This window comes from Eptatretus burgeri, chromosome 14 (genome assembly GCF_056783735.1).
Source record: "Eptatretus burgeri isolate ZD-2024b chromosome 14, Ebu_testis_v1, whole genome shotgun sequence".
Lineage (NCBI taxonomy): Eukaryota > Metazoa > Chordata > Myxini > Myxiniformes > Myxinidae > Eptatretus > Eptatretus burgeri.
This window is the reverse complement of record NC_140974.1, coordinates 26633338-26652447: the sequence shown is the minus strand read 5'-3', so window position 1 is coordinate 26652447 and position 19110 is coordinate 26633338. Positions and strand designations below refer to the sequence as shown.

The following is a 19110-nucleotide window of genomic DNA, read 5'->3' as shown; positions in this document are numbered from 1 at the left end:
TGACCAGAGCACACCACCGAGGTGATCATAGCACACCGAGGTCATCATAGCACTCCACTGCAGTGGCCATAGCACACCACCTAGGTGACCATTGCACTCCAGCACAGTGACCATACCACTCCACCGAGGTGACCATAGCACACCACCGAGGTGACCATAGCACACCACCAAGTTCACCATAGCACACCACCGAGTTCACCATAGCACACCACCGAGGTGACCAAAGCACACCACCACGGTGTTCCTAGCACTCCACCTAGGTGACCATAGCACTCCAGCGCAGTGATCATAGCACTCCATCAAGGTGACCATAGCACACCACCAAAGTGACTATAGCACTCCAGCGCAGTGACCATACCACTCCACTGAGGTGACCATAGCACTCCAAGGTGACCATAGCACACCACCGAGGTGACCAGAGCACACCACCGAGGTGATCATAGCACACCGAGGTGATCATAGCACTCCACCACAGTGACAATAGCACACCACCGAGGTGATCATAGCACTTCACCGAGGTGATCATAGCACTCCAATGCAGTGGCCATAGCACACCACCGCGGTGACCATAGCACTCCAGCGAGGTGACCATAGCACTCCATCAAGGTGACCATAGCACACCACCGAGGTAACGATGGCACTCCAGCACATTGACCATACCACTCCACCGAAGTGACCATAGCGCTCCACCAAGGTGACCATAGCACACCACCGAGGTGACCATAGCACTCCAGCGCAGTGACCATACCACTCCACCGAGGTGACCATAGCACTCCATCAAGGTGACCATAGCACACCACCGAGGTGACTATAGCACACCACCGAGGTGACCACAGCACTCCACCGTGGTGACCAGAGCACACCACCGAGGTGACCATAGCACACCGAGGTGATCATAGCACTCCACCACGGTGACAATTGCACACCACCAAGGTGACAATAGCACACCACCGAGGTGACTATAGCACTCCACCGTGGTGACCAGAGCACACCACCGAGGTGATCATAGCACTCCACCGCGGTAACCATAGCACACCACCGAGGTGACCAAAGCACACCACCACGGTGTTCCTAGCACTCCACCTAGGTGACCATAGCACTCCAGCGCAGTGATCATAGCACTCCATCAAGGTGACCATAGCACACCACCAAAGTGACTATAGCACTCCAGCGCAGTGACCATAGCACTCCATCAAGGTGACCATAGCACACCACCGAGGTGACCAGAGCACACCACCGAGGTGATCATAGCACACCGAGGTGATCATAGCACTCCACCACAGTGACAATAGCACACCACCGAGGTGATCATAGCACACCGAGGTGATCATAGCACTCCACTGCAGTGGCCATAGCACACCACCTAGGTGACCATAGCACACCACCAAGTTCACCATAGCACACCACCGAGGTGACCAAAGCACACCACCACGGTGATCATAGCACTCCACTGCAGTGGTCATAGCACACCACCAAGGTGACCATAGCACACCACCAAGGTGACCATAGCACTCCAGCGAGGTGACCATAGCACTCCATCAAGGTGACCATATCACACCACCGAGGTGACCAGAGCACACCACCGAGGTGATCATAGCACACCGAGGTGATCATAGCACTCCACCACAGTGACCATAACACACCACCACGGTGACAATAGCACACCACCGAGGTGATCATAGCACACCGAGGTGATCATAGCACTCCACCACAGTGACCATAACACACCACCACGGTGACAATAGCACACCACCGAGGAGACCATAGCACTCCACCACGATGACCATAGCACACCACCAAGTTGACCATAAAACTCCACCACGGTGACCATAGCACACCACCGAGGTGACCATAGCACACCACCGAGGTGATCAAAGCACACCACCGAGGTGACCATAGCACACCACTGAGGTGATCATAGCACTCCACCGCGGTGACCATAACACACCACCATGGTGACAATAGCACACCACCGAGGTGACCATAGCACTCCACTGCGGTGACCATAGCTCACCACCATGGTGATCATAGCACTCCACCCCGGTAACCATAGCACACCACCGAGGTGACCATATCACACCACCGAGGTGACCATAGCACTCCACCGAGGTGATCATAGCACTCCACTGCAGTGGCCATAGCACACCACCGAGGTGACCATTGCACTCCAGCACAGTGACCATACCACTGCACCGAGGTGACCATAGCACACCACCAAGTTCACCATAGCACACCACCGAGGTGACCAAAGCACACCACCACGGTGATCATAGCACTCCACTGCAGTGGCCATAGCACACCACCACGGTGTTTATAGCACACCACCACGGTGATCATAGCACACCACCGAGGTGACCAAAGCACACCACCAAGGTGACCATAGCACTTCACCGAGGTGATCATAGCACTCCACTGCAGTGGCCATAGCACACCACCGCGGTGACCATAGCACTCCAGCGAGGTGACCATAGCACTCCATCAAGGTGACCATAGCACACCACCGAGGTGACCATAGCACTCCAGCGCAGTGACCATACCACTCCACCGAGGTGACCATAGCACACCACCGAGGTGACTATAGCACACCACCGAGGTGACCACAGCACTCCACCGTGGTGACCAGAGCACACCACCGAGGTGACCATAGCACACCGAGGTGATCATAGCACTCCACCACGGTGACAATTGCACACCACCAAGGTGACAATAGCACACCACCGAGGTGACTATAGCACTCCACCGTGGTGACCAGAGCACACCACCGAGGAGACCATAGCACTCCACCACGGTGACCATAGCACATCACGGAGGTGATCATAGCACTCCACCACGGTAACCATAGCACATCACCGAGGAGACCCTAGCCCTCCACCAAGGTGACCATACCACTCCACCACGATGACCATAGCACACCACTGAGGTGATCATAGCACTCCACCATGGTGACCATAACACACCACCATGGCGACAATGGCACACCACCGAGGTGACCATTGCACTCCACTGCAGTGGCAATAGCACACCACCTAAGTGACCATTGCACTCCAGCACAGTGACCATACCACTCCACCACAGTGTTCATAGCACACCACCGAGGTGACCATAGCACACCACCGAGGTGACCATAGCACACCACCAAGTTCACCATAGCACAACACCGAGTTCACCATAGCACACCACCGAGGTGACCAAAGCACACCACCACGGTGTTCCTAGCACTCCACCTAGGTGACCATAGCACTCCAGCGCAGTGATCATAGCACTCCATCAAGGTGACCATAGCACACCACCAAAGTGACTATAGCACTCCAGTGCAGTGACCATACCACTCCACCGAGGTGACCATAGCACTCCATCAAGGTGACCATAGCACACCACCGAGGTGACCAGAGCACACCACCGAGGTGATCATAGCACACCAAGGTGATCATAGCACTCCACCACAGTGACCATAACACACCACCGCGGTGACAATAGCACACCACCGAGGTGATCATAGCACACCGAGGTGATCATAGCACTCCACTGCAGTGGCCATAGCACACCACCGAGGTGACCATAGCACACCACCAAGTTCACCATAGCACACCACCGAGGTGACCAAAGCACACCACCACGGTGATCATAGCACTCCACTGCAGTGGCCATAGCACACCATCACGGTGTTCATAGCACACCACCACGGTGATCATAGCACACCACCGAGGTGACCAAAGCACACCACCAAGGTGACCATAGCACTCCACCGAGGTGATCATAGCACTCCACTGCAGTGGTCATAGCACACCACCAAGGTGACCATAGCACACCACCAAGGTGACCATAGCACTCCAGCGAGGTGACCATAGCACTCCATCAAGGTGACCATAGCACACCACCGAGGTGACTATGGCACTCCAGCGCAGTGACCATACCACTCCACTGAAGTGACCATAGCGCTCCACCAAGGTGACCATAGCACACCACCGAGGTGACCATAGCACTCCAGCGCAGTGACCATACCACTCCACCGAGGTGACCATAGCACTCCATCAAGGTGACCATAGCACAGCACCGAGGTGACGATAGCACACCACCGAGGTGACCACAGCACTCCACCGTGGTGACCAGAGCACACCACCGAGGTGACCATAGCACACCGAGGTGATCATAGCACTCCACCACGGTGACAATTGCACACCACCAAGGTGACAATAGCACACCACCGAGGTGACTATAGCACTCCACCGTGGTGACCAGAGCACACCACCGAGGTGATCATAGCACTCCACCGCGGTAACCATAGCACACCACCGAGGAGACCACAGCACTCCACCACGGTGACCATAGCACATCACCGAGGTGATCATAGCACTCCACCACGGTAACCATAGCACATCACCGAGGAGACCCGAGCACTCCACCACGGTGACCATAGCACACCACCAAGGTGACCATAGCACTCCACCACGATGACCATTGCACACCACTGAGGTGATCATAGCACTCCACCATGGTGACCATAACACACCACCATGGTGACAATGGCACACCACCGAGGTGACCATTGCACTCCACTGCAGTGGCAATAGCACACCACCTAAGTGACCATTGCACTCCAGCACAGTGACCATACCACTCCACCACAGTGTTCATAGCACACCACCGAGGTGACCATAGCACACCACCAAGTTCACCATAGCACACCACCGAATTCACCATAGCACACCACCGAGGTGACCAAAGCACACCACCACGGTGATCATAGCACTCCACTGCAGTGGCCATAGCACACCACCACGGTGTTCATAGCACACCACCACGGTGTTCATAGCACACCACCGAGGTGACTAAAGCACACCACCAAGGTGACCATAGCACTCCACCGAGGTGATCATAGCACTCCACTACAGTGGCCATAGCACACCACCAAGGTGACCACAGCACTTCACCTAGGTGACCATAGGACTCCAGCGCAGTGACCATACCACTCCACCGAGGTGACCATAGCACACCACCGAGGTGACCATAGCACACCACCGAGGTGATCATAGCACTCCACCGCGGTAACCATAGCACACCACCGAGGAGACCATAGCACTCCACCACGGTGACCATAGCACACCACCGAGGTGATCATAGCACTCCACCGTGGTAACCATAGCACACCACTGAGGAGACATAGCACTCCACCACGGTGACCATAGCACACCACCAAGGTGACCATAGCACTCCACCACGGTGACCATAGCACACTACTGAGGTGATCATAGCACTCCACCGCGGTGACCATAACACACCACCATGGTGACAATGGCACACCACCGAGGTGACCATAGCACTCCACTGCAGTCGCCATAGCACACCACCTAAGTGACCATTGCACTCCAGCACAGTGACCATAGCACACCACCGTGGTGACCATAGCACACCACCGAGGTGACCAAAGCACACCACCACGGTGTTCCTAGCACACCACCAAGGTGACCATAGCACTCCACCGAGGTGATCATAGCACTCCACTGCAGTGGCCATAGCACACCACCACGGTGTTCATAGCACTCCACCACGGTGACCATAGCACACCACCGAGGTGCCCATAGCACACCACCGAGGTGCCCATAGCACACCACCGAGGTGACCATAGCACACCACCGAGGTGACCATAGCACACCACCAAGTTCACCATAGCACACCACTGAGGTGACCAAAGCACACCACCACGGTGTTCAGAGCACACCACCAAGGTGACCATAGCACTCCACCGAGGTGATCATAGCACTCCACTGCAGTGGGCATAGCACACCACAAAGGTGACCATAGCACACCACCACGGTGTTCATAGCACACCACCAAGGTGACTATAGCACACAACCACGGTGTTCAGAGCACACCACCAAGGTGACCATAGCACTCCACCGAGGTGATCATAGCACTCCACTGCAGTGGCCATAGCACACCACCAAGTTGACCATAGCACACCACCACGGTGTTCATAGCACACCACCAAGGTGACCATAGCACTCCACCACGGCGACCATAGCACACCACCGCGGTGACCATATCACACCACCGAGGTGATCAGCGCACACCACCGAGGTGACCATAGCACACCACTGAGGTGATCATAGCACTCCACCGTGGTGACCATAACACACCACCATGGTGACAATAGCACACCACCGAGGTGACCATAGCACACCACCGAGGTGATCATAGCACTCCACCGCGGTAACCATAGCACACCACCAAGGTGACCATATCACACCACCGAGATGATCATAGCACTCCACCGCGGTGACCATAGCGCACCACTGAGGTGACCATAGCACACCACCGAGGTGACCATAGCACACCACCGAGGTGATCATAGCACTCCACCGTGGTGACCATAACACACCACCATGGTGACAATAGCACACCACCGAGGTGACCATAGCACACCACCGAGGTGACCAAAGCACTCCACCACGTGACCGTAACACCACTGCGGTGACCATAACTCCAGCATGATCCGCCTTTGATTCGCTGTGGTCATCTGGCAGTTTCGGGAAAACTCTGCATCTCCCAATTAAATGTGGAAGGTATATCACGAGCAGAACATGACTACATATCAAGAACTGCTGAAGTCTTTGATGTCGATGTTCTTGTTCTTCGAGAGACACACACTGAGGTTGATTCCAATGCCTCCAAGCTCCTCATCTGTGGTTTCAAACTTATTGCAGCAGTGCACCATGCAACCTACTTACAACACAACCTGTCTGACTTTTATATTCTTAAGCAAGTCAGAAAAAACATTTTATAAAAATGAAAAAACATGTTGGGTTAGAATCCCCAAAAAGCAACCAAACAAGGTATGAAGGAATGACAAAATAATTAGGCAGGAATAACAACACCATCCTTTAACGGATTGCTATCAGGACTGACTGCCTGCCTGACTGATATTAAAGATCAGGACTAATGTTCCGTCCAATATTCCCATCCCTTCTGTCTTCACTCAGACATTCTGCTACCCTGTTAACTTTTAGAGTCATCTATTTATTTTGTTTGCCACAATATGCTATATTTTCATGGAAGAATTTTTATTTACCTTTCTCTACTCCTTCCCTTCGATTCTATCCCCATACTCATATATCCCCCTAATCGTCCTCCACTTCTCTCCTAAAACTCCACTCAGCTCCTTTCCTTCTCCCACCATCATACATTCTCTTCTTTTCCTCAATTTACTCCATACCTGTACATACACAATAAAGAGATACCTCCATCCTTATCCTCTTCTCTTCTGTTCCTTTACTCAATGCTGGCATTTTCATTTTCTTCCCTCCGTATCTCTCTCTACCACATGATTTTGTAATTCTGCTTAACTTAAGAGATTCTCGCAGTGATCACATGTACGGAAACGAAATGAAACAACGAATGCTGACGTCTCCAGGCGTTTGTAAGTACAGCAATGTACCCAGCAATTCGTAGCTATGATGAACAGGCATTTGATAATATGAGTGAGGAAAGTGAAAAAAAAACTTCATCGTTCAGAAATCGTTGCTGCTTGTTCCAAGTCAACGCAGGGTTGAACAGGCCAAAAAACGTGGCGGCATCAGACCCCAGCGAGGTTACCTTGGATACGGCCTTAAGACCCCAGAGAGAGCAGTGACCGAGGATGCGCCTGATAAAGGATATAATTAAATATGGCCGTTAATTATCTTCAAAAGGGGTGTTTTAATTAACCGAAACACCCAATTTTAAGTCATGCACTTCCTTGGAGTTCTCTTAGTATGCATGCAAAGTTTCAGGCTGCTTGGTTTTGTGTTTTTTTTTTTTTACGGGCACGTACTAGTTTACACAGAATTAGATGTTTGCATTTGGGGAACATCCTGCATCTGGGTCTGTGTGGATTGTATACAGCAATGCATTTTATGTTATACTAGCAGAGTACCTACCTGACAGGTGATCTTGTTCCAAGCATCCAACACGTTCTTCTGACACATACCTTTATTTGGGTGGTGTATAGGCAACTGACAGCTGCCTAAATTTCTCCCCCCCCCCCAAAAAAAAAGATAACCCGGGTTACATGCACGAAGCAAAAACATACTGTACCTACTGCTTATAATTCAAAATTCCTCACTGCGCTGGAAAACGTGAGGTCAGGAATATTGTACTGTAAATGGTGGAGACTTGTAATACCGTCTCCCACCTGGAGCGGTGCTACACGGAACACATTTACATGGAGAATTTGCAGCTCCCCATCGCCATGACCACTGGAAAAGATAAAAACACCCCTATACATTAATTGGGGTCATGCTGACCATATGTAGCAAGTTTGGATATAATTGGCCCAGAACTGCAGGAGGAGTCGCATGACAAACACACAAACAAGCCGGTATGCGACGAGGGATCCGCTCGGATCGAAGCGCTGGATACGATGCTTTTCATTCTGACCGATCCACCGACGAAGATTCATTGCCAAGACGTATTGGTTCACATACAATTGTTCCTCTGCCTGGCAAGATTTTTCCTATTGCGTACTGTTGCGAATTCGCGCCCGCCGGCGTGCGGACGGCCACGTAACTCAAATCGCGGCACGTCGCCCACCGGACGGACAATTCAGTCGTGACCCTCTCGGACCAACGCCGGGAGCTAGTCAGGGGTGGGGGTTTAACCTCACCACAATCGTACCAATTGCCCACCCGCGCAGGATAGGGTCGCTCGCCAAATTCGATCTACCTAAGTACCTGCGCGAATGGTTGACCGGGTGATCGCACCACGCCACAGGCCGACTCCGGACACGAACCGCTTAAGCGGTCCGTTCTGTGCTACAGTGATAACCGAGCGGTGTTATCGTCAGCCTCGATGGTTCCGATTAATTATCGGGCGTATTAAGCCCACTACGAACCCTTTACGTGAAGCAGGATGGAGGGTCAATTAAAAGGAAGGAGACGAAGCGAAACGGGAAAACAGTTCAACACAATGCACATTTATTCCGTGGCACACGGAAAGCACGTATATACAGCTACAATAATCAAAATGCACATATAAAGCGAAAGCAAGAGTTAAACCGAATACACGTACACACGGCAACACTTATACAGTTCTACTTTACAGACGGCGCCAACACACATTTACTCAAAAGCAAAGGAAAGAAGCCACCCTCATAGACAAGGGGGCAGACGGGGCCCGTGGGCCTTTATGGCGTGGGACTTGGCAGACCGAACGAGTCCCACGAGACCGTTGCAGGTTACCTGCACCCTCGAGGTGCGATGGTGGGCGAGCTCTCTCCGGCGCGCCTTGTACGAATGCGCAGGTCCGTGCGACACAGCTGGCAGAGCGGCGCCTCCAGTCCGCGTCCCCTCCGCGACATCCGGACTCTCCACCGACTGCAAGCTCCAACGAGCGGGTCGCTCTACGGACCGCTTCTCCAAGACCCAGATGGGCAGAAGACCATGAACCGCCGACTGACACTGACACTCTCACCGACCGCCCTGATCTGACCTCTTAGCGGCGCCTCCATGCACCCTTTTATTTCCCCGGCACCCCACCCCTCTCTTCGCGGCACGCGGGGTGGGGAGGGGGGGGGGACCATTCCACCAGAGAAATCAGGGTGGGAGTTGAGTTCCAACCGTCATTCTTGTTTACCAGAGAAATCGGGGTGGGAGTTGAGTTCCAACCGTCATTCTTGTTTACCAGAGAAATCGGGGTGGGAGTTGAGTTCCAACTGTCATTCTTGTTTACCAGAGAAATCGGGGTGGGAGTTGAGTTCCAACTGTCATTCTTGTTTACCAGAGAAATCGGGGTGGGAGTTGAGTTCCAACTGTCATTCTTGTTTACCAGAGAAATCGGGGTGGGAGTTGTTGTTGTTCCCCTTTTGTGTTCGTGGAGATGTTGACGGTTGCTGGCAGAGTGGTGAGGATGGCGTGGTTGTTGAGAGGCAGGTGTGGTTGTGGTTGTTGTGAAGCGGCGTTGTGGTTGGTGGTTGTTGTGTGATGGTGGTTGAAACGTGGTTGGTTCAAAATAAAGATAGAACAGAAAAATGGCTATCTCAAAGCATCGCAGCCCGAATGAATCACATAAATTTCCTCTAGACAACGGATTTGGGGCTAACTACACATGTACTTAGAGATATCTCACCTACGGGCCCTTCATGGTGGTTTGCGAATTTCCACAGCCGTAACAGTATTTTGCCAACTGGCACTCCTCATGAAAAATGACGTTAAATAGACACCCTATTTTTAAAGGACTACCATTTGAAAAATAAAACCTAAATCAAAAATCGGCTCGAGTAAAATTTTCGTAATATCTCGAAGTGTTTAATTCCGAAGTCTCGTTTCTCCACATTCAAAACTGCAGGACAAGTATTGAAAATAGTGAACGCGGTTTTTCGGCCGCTGCATAGCAACGGGTGGTTGCTCAGCAACGAAACACAAATGCGCACATTCCCATCTCATATGGCACCTGTTCGCCAAGTTTTATCGAAATCAGTTTGCTGGTTTGTGCTGTGGAGCCTCGCGTTGCAGACACGCACATGCACACGCACACGCACACAAACAGACAGACAGATGGAAAACCCGACAATAAGGGATATCTCGCGAATCCAACAAACACCGGTCCGTGAATTATAGTAAAGATTAGAGCAAAAAAGTGGTGGATCGGGGGACAATTGATATTGTTACGAATTTCGCCCGCCCGGCGTGCGATCGGCCACGTAACTCAAATCGCGACGCGTCGCCCACCGGAACGGACAATTCAGTCGTGACCCTCCTGGAACTACCACCAGGAGCCAGTCACGGGTGGGGGTTTAACCTCACCACAACCCAGTCCGCATTCTACCCGCGCGAAATAGGGTGAATCGCCGAATGTCGATTTACCTAAGTACCCGCGCGGGTAGCATACCGAGGAGTTGTACCACGCCGCAGGTCGACATCGGACACGAACCGCTTAAGCGGCTCGTTCCGTGCTAAAGGGATAACCGAGCGGAGTTATCGCCGACCTCGACGGTTCAGTTTTACTTATCGGGTGTTTCAACCCACTACCAATCCCTTACGTGATGCAAGATGGAAATTTCAACCAGAGGAAAGGACGCAACGAAACGGGAAACAGTTTGACAAGCACTTTTAATTCGCACGCAGACAAGCACGTATTTACAGTTATAGCAAGAATGCACATATTACAGTAAAAACAATAAAAGCAATGCAGAGCTACAACCGAATAATGCAATGTACAAGCGCTTATATGGGTTTACTTAATAAACTGGCGCCACACACACACATTTACACCAAAAGCAAAGAAAATACAAGCCACCCTCACAGGCAAGGAGGCAGACAGGTCCGTGGACCAAATGAACATGGGACCTGGGTGATCGGCCAGGTCCACGAGACCGAAGGGGTCTTACCCGCGCCCCCGTGGCGCGATGGCGGGCTAGCCGCAATGTCCGCGTAACGCGCCTGACTCCGTGCCCCTGGTATGGTCGGTGAGCTCCTCCAGGCATGCGTTGCGCAGGCACGTGTTGGTCGGCACCACAGTTGGGTTGGGGAACGGACGGGGTTACTGGCGCTATCTCAGCGTGGATTGGTGGGGGGGGATTGTTGATGCTCGGGAGAGGGAGAGGGGAATAGCGGATGCTCCGTCCTGCTAGAGGGGTCTCGGGACCGCACCGACTCTGGCGAACTCTCGCCCCTAAGTCCTCTTCTGCGTCCCTGCTCCATTCCGCGACTTGTCCCTCGACCTCCACTCCGAGCTCCGTCCCCTTCGCCGTCCGATCCCCGCAAACACACGCCTCAGACTCCACGACTTCCGACTAGCGCCACTTTCTGCACCCCTTTCTGCACACGAGCTGCGTTGTCCTCGCGTCTTTATAGACCGGGGGAGGAGCTTGTATGCAGATTCGCGGATCAAAACGCGCTTGGAGGCGGGGCCACACCGCCCGACGCTCACCCATTGGACGGAGAAAAAGGGGCGTGGGCCTCCCCTGATCCGATTTCCCCTCCTAAAAGGAACGCATTCACAGCGGGTTCGGAGGTGGGGCCATGCCACCCGATGCTCAGTCATTGGATGGAAGAAAAGGGGCGTGAAGCCTTCCTGATCCGCTTCTCTCCCGAAAGGATCCATGTGCACTCGTGGCTTGACGCGTTCGGCAACAATTACCGAACGGGCCCTGGACAGCACAACGCTCGGTGTTGACTGGTGGTGTAGTTGATGGTTGTCGAAGGAGAAAGGTGAAGGTGGTGGGGGGTTTGCTGTGGTGGTTTGGTTGTTGGCGGGCGTCGTTTGGGAATGGCGGTGAAGAGATGTTTGCGGGATGGAGTTGTGGAGGTAAAGAGGCGAAGGTGGTGATGTTTGTGTTGTTGGCGGCTTTATGGTCCAAAATAACGATAGAGAAAGAAAAATGGCTAACTCAAAGCGTCGCAGCCCGGATGAATCACACATATTCCCCCGAAACAACAGGTGTGGATTAACTACACATGAACTTATCGATGTATCTAACCTGAGGACCTTTCTGGTGTATTGCAAATTTCCACAGCCGTAACAATATGTTGTCCCCTCCTAGTTAAAAAGTATGTCCTCCACGTCCCCCACCCATCGACGCCCATAATTATATGAGTGCAAAATCAGGCTATGTTTGCCATGCCAACGTGACGTCATCGCTTCGGTGTATTTTTGTGGTGTATTATTTTTTAAATCCGAGTTAAAAAACATTTTTTGTTGTGATACAGGTGCAATACCAAAGAGAGAATGTCACTTCCTTCAGTTCGGCCTAAGTCACATTTGCCACGGCGGCCGTGGGGGTCTTCAAAATATATGGCCACTAGCAATTATTCGGCGGCCGCAGTATTCCCACGGTCACACAATGTAGCAGTCACATGTTTTTATTTTTTGGGGAGCCGCACGGCGTATTTAGAAATTGTAGAGACCGAAAACGTGCGGTTGCCGTACGGTCTTTGATTTGATGTCGCACGGTGACCTTAAGGGGGCCCTGCGGCGGCAATAGAATTTTCAAGGTAGCCTCAAGGTGCCCGCAAGGCGACCGCAGGGGGGCGAACGTGTGGCCAGACGGACGGTAACGAGTAGGTTCATTTTTTGTTTGTTTGTTTTTTTTTAACCAGTTTTTTTTTTGGCTCGTCAAATTGCTACGGCGAACGTAGAAATGAAAAAAAGTTATAACTCTGCGTTATAATTCCACGACGACCCCTACGGTCTGTAAAAGATAGCCAAACGGCGTAGGGCCACCCTGAGGCCACCACAGAAACTCTGTGGCCGCCGCACGTTTCTGTCAATTCAGAGGGCGTACGGCCGCCGCATCCTCGCCGTAGAGCAAATGTGACTTCGGCCTTAGAATCATCGTAATTGATGCAGCCATAATTGTGCTAGTTAAGGTAATATTTGTCAATATTTTGAGGATCAATGCCTGGTGTTGGCTTAATGGTTAGGGTGGTGGGCTTGGGATCTTAGGGTCCTGAGTTCAAATCCTGCTCAGTTGTTGAATTAATACCAGGTGGGGTTAACTCGGCCTGTCATCCTTCCGAGGTCAGCAAAAATGAGTGGTATACTGCATCAGAGTGGTCCAGGATTGTTCCCAATAGCCAAGGAGACTGCTTAGGCAGCACCAACGCTCTGTACAGAGTATGGTCCCAATGGATGGATTGAGGATGAACAAAATTGCAATTTTGCTATATCTTTATATTGTACATTAGCAATATTTTACTTTGTATTGCCATTCTTTTTCCAGTGCCATCCCTTCATATGAAGTACTTCTGTATTCCATGATAATCTAGTGCTAATAATATCTTCATAGTCACTGTGAAAGTTAGGGACCTGCTCAACATCAACCTCCCAAAGTATTGGCTAATTACCAGGAATTACAAGGAAATTTTTGCACAGGAGGCTATTCAGCCCATTATGCCTGCACTACACCAATACCAGATTTAATAAATCTATCAATACCCCTTCCCTTCGTGTGCAGCCTTTTGGCTGCTACACTGGTACTCATTTCACCAACCTCAGAAGGATGACAGGTTGAGTCAATCCCCTGGTGTTTATTCAACAGCCATTGGGGCTCCCACGCCTCCACCCTAACTGCTAAGCCAACACCAGGTACAATGCTTTCGCTTTGAGACTGCTCCTCAACTCTAAAGTTACCTCAACTAAGGAGGGTCGCCGCGAAATCCATAAAGAACTCTCCAAGACCATTTCATCATCTCCTCCTTCATCCTTGCTTTCTTCCCCCCAAAACCAGGGTTAACATTGGCACTCGCCTTTCCTCCACCAAAGCAAGGAAAACAGCAGGAATTGATAGCATCTCTTCTGAATTCTTGAAGAAATTGAGACCACACGGACATCATTGGATGGCTTCTCTTTTCACTAACATCTATGCAACTGGAGTCATACCATCAACCTGGCGAGAGGCTAACGTAATTGCCATCCTTAAGCCAAGGAAACCTGCTGCTGACCCATTTAGCTATTGGCCCATATCTCAACTATGTACGACATACACGTTGTCCTTCTGGCCAGGCTCTCTCCACTGGTAGAGCCCAACCTTCCCAAGGAACAAGCTGGCTTCAGACCTGGTAGGAGCTGTGTTGATCAAGTCCTTGCACTTACCACCCACATTGAGACTGGCTCCCAACGTGTGCTCAAAACAGATGTTGCACTAATTGATCTTTCATCGGGGTATGGTATGGTTTGGTGACATGGTCTTCTGCTGAAAGCTGCCAGATTTTCCCAGTGCCAAGCCACAATGCATGTCCTTTCTTTTATGATCAGCAATCAAAGATATAGAGGTTCACACGGAAAGCAAACAAGCTTCAAAAGGACTCTTATTGATGGTCTTACTCAAGGGTAGGTCTTAGCTCCAATCCTCTTCAACATATATGTGAGCGACATGCCTTGCTACAGCTCCAGAAAGTTCGTCTATGCAGATGAACTTGTCCTTTCTACCCAAGCAATCAACCTTGAAGAACCCAGCAATACCCTATCCCAGGAGTTAAAGGTAATGGAGGAATACTTCATCTTCTGGTGCCTCCACCCAAACCCAAGACTACAGTTACCACTTTCCATCTCAGCAACCAACTAGCTAGCAGCAAACTCCAGGTTTCCTTTTGTGGCAAACCAGTCAAAAATGAAATGTTCCCCAAGTAACTTAGAGTCACCCTTGATCACAGCCTCATGTACCACAAACACATAAAATGGGTCACAGAAAAGATCAAGACCAGGGTAAACATCATCCGGAAACAAGTGGGCACCAGCTGAGGATCAAGTGTGTGCATTCTTCGCACTACTGGCCTTGCTCTTGTGTACTCTGTAGCAGAATACTGTTCTGTTTCAGCAGAGGGCAGCTACACAAAACACTTCGACACTGCCTTGAAAACACCGACGCGGATAATTAGCGGTCTACTGAAACCAACACCCGTGCAGTAGTTTCCAGTCCTATCTAACATCCCACCCCCTGATGTGTGCTGGAAGGCAAGAATGCTGAGACAGTTTGACTGCATCAAAACTAACCCAGAGCTTCCAATCTATGAAGATTTGCAGAATCTACCAAATATGCGACTCAAGTCACGCAAACCTTTCTGGAACTCTCCAAATGTTTTGAGTGATGCGGGGTTTCACACAAAGGACAAGTGGCACGATCTCTGAACAGACAACAACATTGCAAGCAAAGCACTGGTGAGTGATCCGCCAGAAGAGCCTCCAGGTGTCGACCTCCACCGAAAACTGTAGACTGCGCTCAACAGGATCCGTATTCTCTATGGCAAGGCAAAGAAGTCATTAACTTTGAGGTACCTTTATGTCTTGATAGTGAGGTGGTTGTTTTGATAAAAGGATAGGTGTTGGGTGTTGCAACACTTCTGTGAGCATTTCAAAGTTCCTGGCTGGAGGTCATAGGTTAACAATCCTTTAACATGCGAACTACAAATTCCTATCATGTTTAAAATAAATGAGGAGGATTGTGGAAAAATGGAGGTGGTTTTACATTCATTTTGTAATAACCTGAGGTTTTTCTGAAATATTCCCATTCAAGTATCCCTTCTTCTATATTCAAGCAACCTCTTCTCTTTCCGTGCTTTACCTTCCCCTCTCCCCCTCCCACCCCTCAACCCCAACATTCCTGCATTGTGCATGCGGTCCACCATCAACCCCCTTTTGGTGAAACTACCTCAACCCAGGATCACTGTTTCCCTCCACTCATTTGTTCCTCTTTTTCCATGCTGTGGAACCAACTTACACATCCTCTTCAATCTAATTCTTCCCTCCAGGTCTTCAAGACAGCTGTTCACCACCATCTCAAATCACCCCCAATCCAAAATATTTATCTTTTCTACCCTTGTTAACCTACCCCACCCCACATTCCCCTCACGCTGTCTTCCCTTCCCTCCCCTCAGGCCGCCTTTCCTTCCCCTCACGCTGCCTTCAATTCCCTTTCCCTCCCCTTGTGCTGCCTTCCCTTCCCCTCACGCTGCCTTCCCTTCCCATCCTCTTACACCACATTCTCTTCCCCTCACATTGCCTTACCTTCCCTTCCCAAAATGCTGCCTCCCCTTCCCCTCAAGCTGCCTTCCCTTCTCATCCTCTTACACCACATTCTCTTCCCCTCACGCTGCCTTTGCTTCCCATCCTCTTGCACCACATTCTCTTCCCCTCGCATTACCTTACCTTCCCTTCCCAAAATTCTGCCTTCCCTCAACCTCCCCTCACACTTACCCCCTCCCCTCTCCGGCTCTCCACCTCCATGGACATCTCCCGGTGGTCTCCACGTGTTGTCATGGACATCTCCTGGCAGTCTCTGCATGTTGTATTAATGTACCCCATTTTGTTCAATCCTGAACTACCCACCCCCCCCCTTCTCCACAAGTCCCACGGCCAAACACAAATTGAGACCCCCTCCTCTCATGCTTACCTCCTCCCAAACCCCCTCCCCCTCCTCACTTCCACCCCTCTCCTCTCTCCCACATCCTCCTCGCTCCCGCTCCCCTTCCTGGAATATAAAGCGATATTTGGTGACGCGTCGCTCTCCCCACCCCCACGCCCTCCTTGCTCCCACCTCTCTCCTTCCCCTCCCTCCCTCTTCTCTCCCTTCCTCTCTGCCTCCCTCCTCTCTCCCTCCTCTATCCCTCCCTCCCTCCTCTCTTCCTCCTCTCTCTCTTTCTCCCCCCACCCCCTTTATATTCCTATCAGTGAAGCGACGGGTTGTATTTGCTAGTATATAATATTGTTATGTCAGGCCTGGTGTTGGCGTAGTGGTTAAGGTAGCGGCTTGGGATCCAAAAGGTCCTGAGTTCAAGCCCCGTTGACCGCTTGAATTAATACACACCAGGAGGTTGACTCAGCCTGTCATCCTTCCGAGGTCGGCGAAGTAAGTACCAGTGTACTGGGCCCGGTGTATACCTTGGTTAAAATAGGTGTACCATATCCCTGTGTCGTAAGAGGTGACCAGGGTTGCGTCAGGAAGGGCATCCGGCATAAAACCTGTGCCAAATCATTATACGGATCATAACGGATGATCCGCTGTGGCGACCCCTAACGGGAGCAGCCGAAAGAAGAAGAAGAAGAAGAAGAAGAAGAAGAAGAAGATATTGTTACGTCATGATCTAACCGGAGGTACTTTCACTTACAAAGGTTGCATGTTAGTGCATTAACTTGTCTCAATAGCGTAAACCACCGTGGTTATGCTACACCACGTGACAAGAAGCACCTCACGCCTTTAACTTCTAAAGTGGGATGAGTTTGTTGTAGATCTCAATAAGCTTTCTGTTCCGTGTATGGGCCTCACATTTCAATATTTACCCCGTGCATACGAAACAAAATGTGTGGTTAAACAATCGGTTCACTTTGTCTGTTGTCTGTTTGTCCACAAAAGTCAGTTTATGAGAGGAATAACTTGATTTCAATTGAATGTTATATTTCAAACACAAGTCAGAACATGAATCGGAACTCGAACTTGTAGTTTAGCAGGACTTTGGCTCTTTGTCCTGTTGTGGAATTATTTGCTTAACGTTTTATTTGTTCTATTACTTTTAATCAACCGTTTAACCGACTCGATGCAAATCCTATTGTGATCAATTCACTTGCCATAACGTGAAAGTACATCACATCAGAGAGTTTTATTTTTACTTGGAAGCCAAGGAGTACAACCCACTGTGGTGGTATACATCCGCACGTGCTTGCACTAAAACAAGATTACAATTTCTGGTATTTATAATGCTTACAGGGAGAGTGGAGGGGAGCTGTTAAGCCTTAAACAAAGAACTCCAACTGCAATACGTGTCTTCCTGGTGAAAAGCAAATGATGTAATCATAACAAAAGTTACTGTTATCAACCAGGTCACTGTTCCATAGCAAGACGTTCCTTTTTATCAACATTTAGGTCAAAAGACTCTTGGCTAAAGGGAAGCATCACTGACAGCCAAATTGACTTATAGCATAAAATTAAATTTATAAAACACCAGCAACAATTATAATTTAGAGTACATTAATATAATTATTTTCTTCCACAGTCCCGGTCGCCCACGCACAGAAAGGAGTGAGATGATATTTTTTTCCTCCGTCTACTTGCCCGGCAGTCAAACAAAATCGAAAATCATTCCAACCAGGAAACATACTGCTTTTAAGGACGTTATAAAGGACACAAACAAACAGGCACGGATAACGCCGCATCATCAGGGGTGAACTTCTGGGGAAAAAATCTTTATTTTATTTCAATTGAATTATATACTTGTACACACTGGAGAACACGAATTGCCTTATTTACACTTTCAAAAACATTTCATTGAGCAATACTTGGACAAAATATTACATCATCTCGACCAATCAAATTTGCCACTCTCAGACCCCGCCCATGTCCTTTGTTTCTCAAGACTGTGTGGGATAAGGTGTTCTGTGAATTCTCCATTTCACTGACGTGTTCATTATTGAGGACGTTGTAAGGGTGCGTCCAAAACTATTGGCATTTTCATGGTTGAAGGAAAAGTAGGATGTTGGAGATTTAGGGGAGGGAGGGTTGTAACTTGCTTATGACCTTAAATGTTTTTTTTTAAATGTCGATTTCAAACCTTTAAACCAACAAAATGGATAAAATAAACTCGAACATCTTGCGTCCAGTGTACATGACATCACTGTCATTCCGGGTCTCGCGCCGAGCCGAAA

General features: G+C 50.2%; 1 protein-coding gene across 3 annotated transcripts in view; it reads left to right on the top strand.

Annotated features, from left to right (window-relative positions):
- The window catches only part of LOC147012842 (dedicator of cytokinesis protein 9-like), a 230821-nt gene that overhangs the window by 86690 nt on the left and 125021 nt on the right, over nt 1–19110 (top strand). The window lies entirely within an intron of this gene.